Source organism: Ascaphus truei, unplaced genomic scaffold, assembly GCF_040206685.1.
Source record: "Ascaphus truei isolate aAscTru1 unplaced genomic scaffold, aAscTru1.hap1 HAP1_SCAFFOLD_638, whole genome shotgun sequence".
In the NCBI taxonomy this organism is placed as follows: domain Eukaryota; kingdom Metazoa; phylum Chordata; class Amphibia; order Anura; family Ascaphidae; genus Ascaphus; species Ascaphus truei.
Window position 1 is genome coordinate 118,963 of NW_027456971.1, and position 6,710 is coordinate 125,672.

Here is a 6,710-nt window from a genome sequence, read left to right on the forward strand (position 1 = left end):
CCCAGCATCTGTCACCCACAACATCTGTTCCCTCCTTGTAAAGTGCTGAACTATCTCACCTGGGTCAGTGCTATAGCTGATCACAGTGCCCGATCAGGATGTCACTGTGACAGGCAGCAGTGCAGATTGACCGGTCAATCAATGCAGTGCCGCACCATATGCACTAAATGAGATTTCCGTGCCCCCTGTCAGGTTACTCCCTGGGCAGTGACCCTGCTCACCCCCTCCCCTAGTTCCACCTCTGACCACAATTATCTCTCTTGGAGAGTGTAGCAAATTGGTGTTGGTGGAATCTCACCTCTGCCATGCATGGTCACAATCTGGGCACAGGACCCAAATAGTGGGCAATGTGGCACTTCTTACAGTAGAGAATAAGTAACTATATTCTTTACTTGTGTATTAAGGACCTTATTTGCATTAAAATTCAGTCCCCATGGGACCAAGACTTTCTGGCTTACTGAACAAAGTGGAATTGTTTCGTAGAGGGTGGAGAATTGTATTTTATCTGAAATTACCCCCTCTGCACAAAATACAAACAATTATACACATACATGTACCTTGTGGAAGTTGTTGCCCTCTATCTTCCTGTGGTCTCTCCCTGTTTCTCACCGTGCCTCCTCCCATTTCCTTGCACCTCTGCGTCTCCGCATATATCCCTATACTCAGAGCCGGCTCCGGTCAGTGACATGGGATGCCCAAATATGAGCATATCCATACATGGGCATCCATGCCACTGACCGGAGCCCACTCTGTTGCGGATATGGAGAGAGACTGGGAGATTTACATCCCCTTATAATTCATATGGTGCATAGTACCGGCACGTATTGTTTTACCGTTACTGTGTACCTTCCTACTTTCACACTGGTACAGTATGTGCTGCAGTGGGACTGAGAGGGATATATTGGTAACACATAGTTATTGTTGGGGGAATTCAATCCATTTTGAAAATAGTAATGCAATGTTTTATACTTTTTTTTTTTTGCAGTAATGAAGAATGAAAAAGTTCTGTTAAAATTGAATTGGAGGTGAACTGGAATCATCATCAACTCTGCACCAGTGTGAATTGATGTTCTTTAATGTTCTGATAAGGTACATGCAACATCTCTTCCTCAACCCCTACACCACTCTCTGCCTCTTGCCTCTCTCTCTCCACCTCCCTGCTAAGCGTATTAACCCATCTAATGTAATCCACATTCCATGTCTCACTTTACTCTTCACTTCTCACGTGCCCTCTGGAATGTCTGCTCTCTGACTAACAAGGTCTATTTGTACATGACCTCTTCTGCTCTCATCATCCACCACTTCTCATTCCCCTCACCCCTGTCCTACTCGATACCTCAGCTTAATTGAACTCTCTCCTCTGACATCTACCCTTATCTCTAACCTCTCCTCACTTTCTGCTTAAACTAACTATCTTGTTAACTTTTACAATGCTATCATCTCCTCCTCCTCCCTCCTCCCTCCTCCATTATATATTTATATGCCCCTTCTAGGCTCTGACACACTCATCCCTCTAAGGCCATGATTATCATGGGCACATGCTTGGTCATCCACAGTGCGTGCGAGCGATGCAGAGCCGCCTCGGACCTCAGTGCAGGGATTGCTGCATACCCCAGCATCTGTCACCCACAAACAATACACACACTAATACTCCCCACAATACACACTATAATACCTCCTCAATACTAATCTCTCCAATAATATTATAGCTCCAAACACAATATACACAACACCCTTACACAAGATACACAATCTAGTACTCTCCTCTGCACCTCTACACACAATATAATACTCCCACACACACAATATACACACTACCCTCCTACCCCCATAAAATACAACCCATAATACACACACACTTTGTGGATGTTGGGACCAGCTCCCGGCATGCACCAGTGAAAGAGAGAGGCCAGCAGAAGCTCGGAAGAACTCCCTCTCTCCATCCGTGCCTCCCTCCGTTTCCCATCTTCTCCCTGTCTCTCTCCCTCCCTTTCCTTGCATCTCCCTGCGTCTTTACGTATACCCAGTCAGTGACGGCTCTGGTCACGTGATGCCTTAATATGGGCTTATCCATATATGTTCATCCACGTCACTAATGTGATGCCCGCACTGTTGCGGAGCTGGTACTTACGACGCGCACTTATTGTTTTTTCAGTACTGCGTACCTGACTCTACCGGCCTACTTTCAACACTAGTACAATAAGTGCTTCACTACGAGTGAGTGGGGAATATTGGCATCACACAGTCACTGTTGAATATGCCATTCAATCCATTTTGAAAATAGTAATGCAATGTGGTTTTGTTTTGTTTGCTTTTTGCAGTAATGAAGAATGGATAAGTTATATTAAAATTAAATTGGAGGGGAACTGGATTCAGCATTTCATCATGAACTCTGCACTTGTGAGAATTTACCTTCTTGAATGCCCTGAGAGGTACACGCAACTTTAAGACTATAATCTGCTGTGCAAGCTTTCGTGCTATACCTCCCCCTCAGGTTTTGATTTATACATTTGCTCCCTCAAGTCATGTCCTCTAATATTTGAAAGCTCTCTCCTAGCATTTTCTCTCTACCACAGAACGTCATCCCAATGTAACCTCTCTCTTGTTCTCTCTGCTTGCTGTTTCCTCACTTTTCTGTTAAACTTTTCTAATTTCTCTAACTTCCACACTCCTGCTTTTATCCACATGTTCTCCTCTTTCCTTCCCCTACCTTTGCATGTGTCTACACACTGCACCATTTGTACAGACCTCTATTGCAGCTATTTCTGCACTGCTCAATGAAAAGCACTCATGTACATCCTATTCTCTGCGCCCCCTCTCTCTCTGCGCCCCCTCTCTCTCTGCGCCCCCTCTCTCTCTGCGCCCCCTCTCTCTCTGCGCCCCCTCTCTCTCTGCGCCCCCTCTCTCTCTGCACCCCCTCTCTCTCTGCGCCCCCTCTCTCTCTGCGCCCCCTCTCTCTCTGCGCCCCCTCTCTCTCTGCGCCCCCTCTCTCTCTGCGCCCCCTCTCTCTCTGCGCCCCCTCTCTCTCTGCGCCCCCTCTCTCTCTGCGCCCCCTCTCTCTGCGCCTATCTGTCTCATTCTCTCTACGTCCCTCTCTCTCTACATAGAGCTATCTCTGTCTCTCTCTACACCTATCTCTGTGTCTCCTTCTATGTTTGCTGATGTGTGGGATATCTCTTATAATCTTGAACCTGCTCATATACACATCGGGTCTCCCTGCCTCTGCCTCCCTGCTAAGAGTGTTAACCTATCTAATGTAATCCACATTCCTTTCCTTACTTTTCTCTTCCCTTCTCCTATGCCCTCTGGAATGTCCGTTCTCTGACTAACAAGGCTCTAGTTGTACATGACCTCTTCTGCTCTCATCATTCACAATCAGTCATTCCCCTCACCCCATCTTACCTGTCCCACTGATTTTCCTCTGCTTAATTAAACTCTCCTCTGACATCTACTCTAACCTCTCTGCTCTCTCTCTCTCTTTCTGCTTAAACTGACAATCTTATTAACTCTTACAATGCTATCCTCTATATGCCCCTTCAAGCTCTGACACACACGTCCCTCTAACCCACACCCTTGGCTAAATTCCCAAACATGTTCATCACACTTCCACTCACTGTTCTTAATGCCTATGAAGGAAATCTCACACTTGATGTTTAATTTTTCTACAGTAAAAATGTCTCCAGTCCTGTATAAAGCTGCTCTCTGGGGCCAAACCACACTACTTTTTTTTCCACATTCATCAACACACAAATTTAATTTACGCTGTCTTTTTTCCCCTGTATTTGACTCCCTCCACTAACCTTCTTCTCACACTTGCCATCCTTCCTTCACTTCTCCTCAAGCATTTGACTACTTCAGAGGCAAGGTGGATGCCACCCACAAGGAGATTCCTTCTGTCCCTTCCCCCTTCTCTCCTTCTACCTAATTCTCCTTCTGCATTTGACTCCTTTTCTTCTCTTACAGAGCTGGAAGCTAATCATCTTCTCTTCTCCCTCTACCACATGCCCTCTAGATCGTATCCCCTCACACCTTACTGCATCTCTTAGTCCCCACTCTCACCCACATCTTCAAGTCCTCCCTATTCTCTGGCTCTTTACCCTCTTACTTTAAGCCTGTAGTGGTCACCCTTTTCTCAGAAACAACCTACACCCTATGTGCCTTACTAACTACCGCCCTGTATCCCTCCTGCTGTTTGTCTCCTAATTGCTAGAATGTCAACATTCTTAAATCACATGCCCTCCTGGATCCTTTACAACCTGCCTTTCGTACAGCTCGTTCTACAGACTGTGCTTAAAGCAAATTCCCAAGGTCACTTTTCCCTACTAATCCTACTTGATCTATCTGCTGCGTTTGATGCTCTCAATCACTCTCCTCCTTCATATTCTAAACTCTCTCTTGGTATCCGTAACACAGTTCTATCCTGGTTTTCATCATAACTTTCCTGTCACACATTCTCCATCTCTGTTGCTAACATGTCTTCGTCTTCTATTGATCTGTCTGTGGGTATACATCAGGGCTCTGTTCTGAGATCTCTCTTTCTCTCTACATACTATCATTTGGTGACTTCATCAACTCTTTGTGACAATCCTATAAATAACAAATACAAATATCAGGTCATGGGAATAAGTGATTTGGACATAAAAGTAACATTTCGGAAGTGTGGACAACTAATACATCTTGTAGATTGCCTTTACAGTGTGATGTCATTGATTCAGTAGATTGTGTGCAGACCAGGACTGCAGTACAGTGTCACTCACATGGATGACTTGCGTGGTAGAAGCTCAAGAACAAGGATGTCAAACTCCAGTCCTCGAGGGCAGCAAACAGGCCAGGTTTTCAGGATATCCCTACTGAAAACCTGGCCTGTTTGGGACCCTCGAGGACTGGAGTTTGACATGCATGCTCTAGAAGGAGCACAGCTGTGGGTGGGAGGTGGATTTGCTTTGCATCAAATGGTTTGGAGCAAGGTTTATTGTATGTATTATCATAATAACAATGCAATGCTTAACTTTTATTTCAGGAGGGATGACTGCAGAACAGAAGTGAATATTGAAGCCATGTGTTCCTTTTCTTGCAAAAGAGAAAATTTGAAGGACAGTTGAAGAGAAGGAAAATTACTACACAGAGACAGATAAGCAATGTGTATATTTCTCATTTACCATTTAGTATTTGTCGTTTTATTGACTCCACACAATCCGGCTGCTACGGGTTTCACATTGAATATTTTCATCTCTACTCTACCCCTTCCTGTGATCTGAACCATGCAAGTTTTCGTTGATTCAATACATCATGAGTAGAGGGTGGCTACAGTATGAAGTAAAGACCCAAGGACCACATCTACTACCATTCATAACAAGAACATGTGCAGTAGCGCACAGCTGCAGTTCTATGTGATTGTTATGAAAGATTGAGGTGGTTCAATTCTATGAATCTGGAGTGGGATGGATCCTGTTTGCATCATATGGTTTCATCTAGGCCAGTAGATTATATAACTCTCAGTACAGGTTACACATGGCATCAGTATTAGTGATTTAAAGAGGAGGAAAGCTTCAATGTGGAGAACAAAGCCAAGTAATGTTGAAGTTACTCCTTTTACCATTTACTTGGTCAGTCTGTACTGTCTACTCCCCACACAGCTGCTAAGGATCTTCCATTTTAAATACTTTCACCTCCTATTCTGCACTGCTTTGCTGCCCATTATTCAGAGATGCGTTCCAGTCATGTTTACCACTCTGAATCTCTCTGCAGTCATTGGTTCAGCACATCATGGGTAGAGCATGGCTACAGATACAGCAAGCTATTATTATTTTACCGGCTGATCATCCATAATATTGCATTAAAACATAGAATATCACTTAATTTCCAAAAGATTCAGTGATGCTGATAATGCAGAATCTCACAACATTTCCCATCATAATGCCATAATGCACCAGTGGGAGAAATAATCCTTGCTATATCTGTACATTGTGTGACGTATTACCTCCATGACCATTGAGAGCAAGTACATCTTCTGTATAGAGCGGCTGTGTTATGATGCAGTTATTGATCATCATTGACATAATCACAAGAATCTTATGCAAAGGGAAATTGTCCGCAGCGAAGTGAGATTTCAGCCCCCAAACGTCTGTAATATTAATGCAATGTCTTACTTTTGTTGCAGTGAACACTGAAGAGACGGATCTACTACAACACTGTACAGGATGAGCATACGCTACAAGCAGCAAAATGATCTTGCAGTTGACAGTATGTTGTTCTGGTAATGTGCACAATTATTATTTATGGGCTACATACCACAGTGCTGGACATATTCTGTTAACTTCAACTCTACTCCTAACATGGAGATGTCTTCCTGGTGTTACTGATTCAGTACATCATATGCACAGTGTGGTTATGATATGATGGATTGATTTAATGAACCCACCAACCAATGATGACATCTGCATCATCTTCTGTAAAGTGCAGCTACAGCATGATATTATCAGCATTTGGTGCGGTATAATCAGAGGTATCTATGTGCTTTTGTGCCTGTTTTAAGTCCTCCAGCTTAACGCCCCTACACCTCCCACTACACAGGCATACTTACTTATGCATACACTGACATCTGGCATACCTACACACACCCCAGGGCCACTTCCTTCCCCTGATGTCAGGGAGAGGATGGGCATGCAGAGTGCAGTAAGTCTCCACGTTACTCTGGCCAACAGTCTTGG

At 44.2% G+C, this 6,710-nt stretch overlaps 1 long non-coding RNA gene across 1 annotated transcript; it reads left to right on the top strand.

The window, feature by feature from the left end:
• The first annotated feature begins 966 nt into the window (after positions 1–966).
• LOC142485831 (uncharacterized) lies at positions 967–6,229 on the top strand. The gene is made up of 4 exons (XR_012798705.1): positions 967–1,089; positions 2,322–2,432; positions 5,021–5,140; positions 6,161–6,229. It is a non-coding gene; the product is annotated as an uncharacterized LOC142485831 (long non-coding RNA).
• Positions 6,230–6,710: the final 481 nt, after the last annotated feature.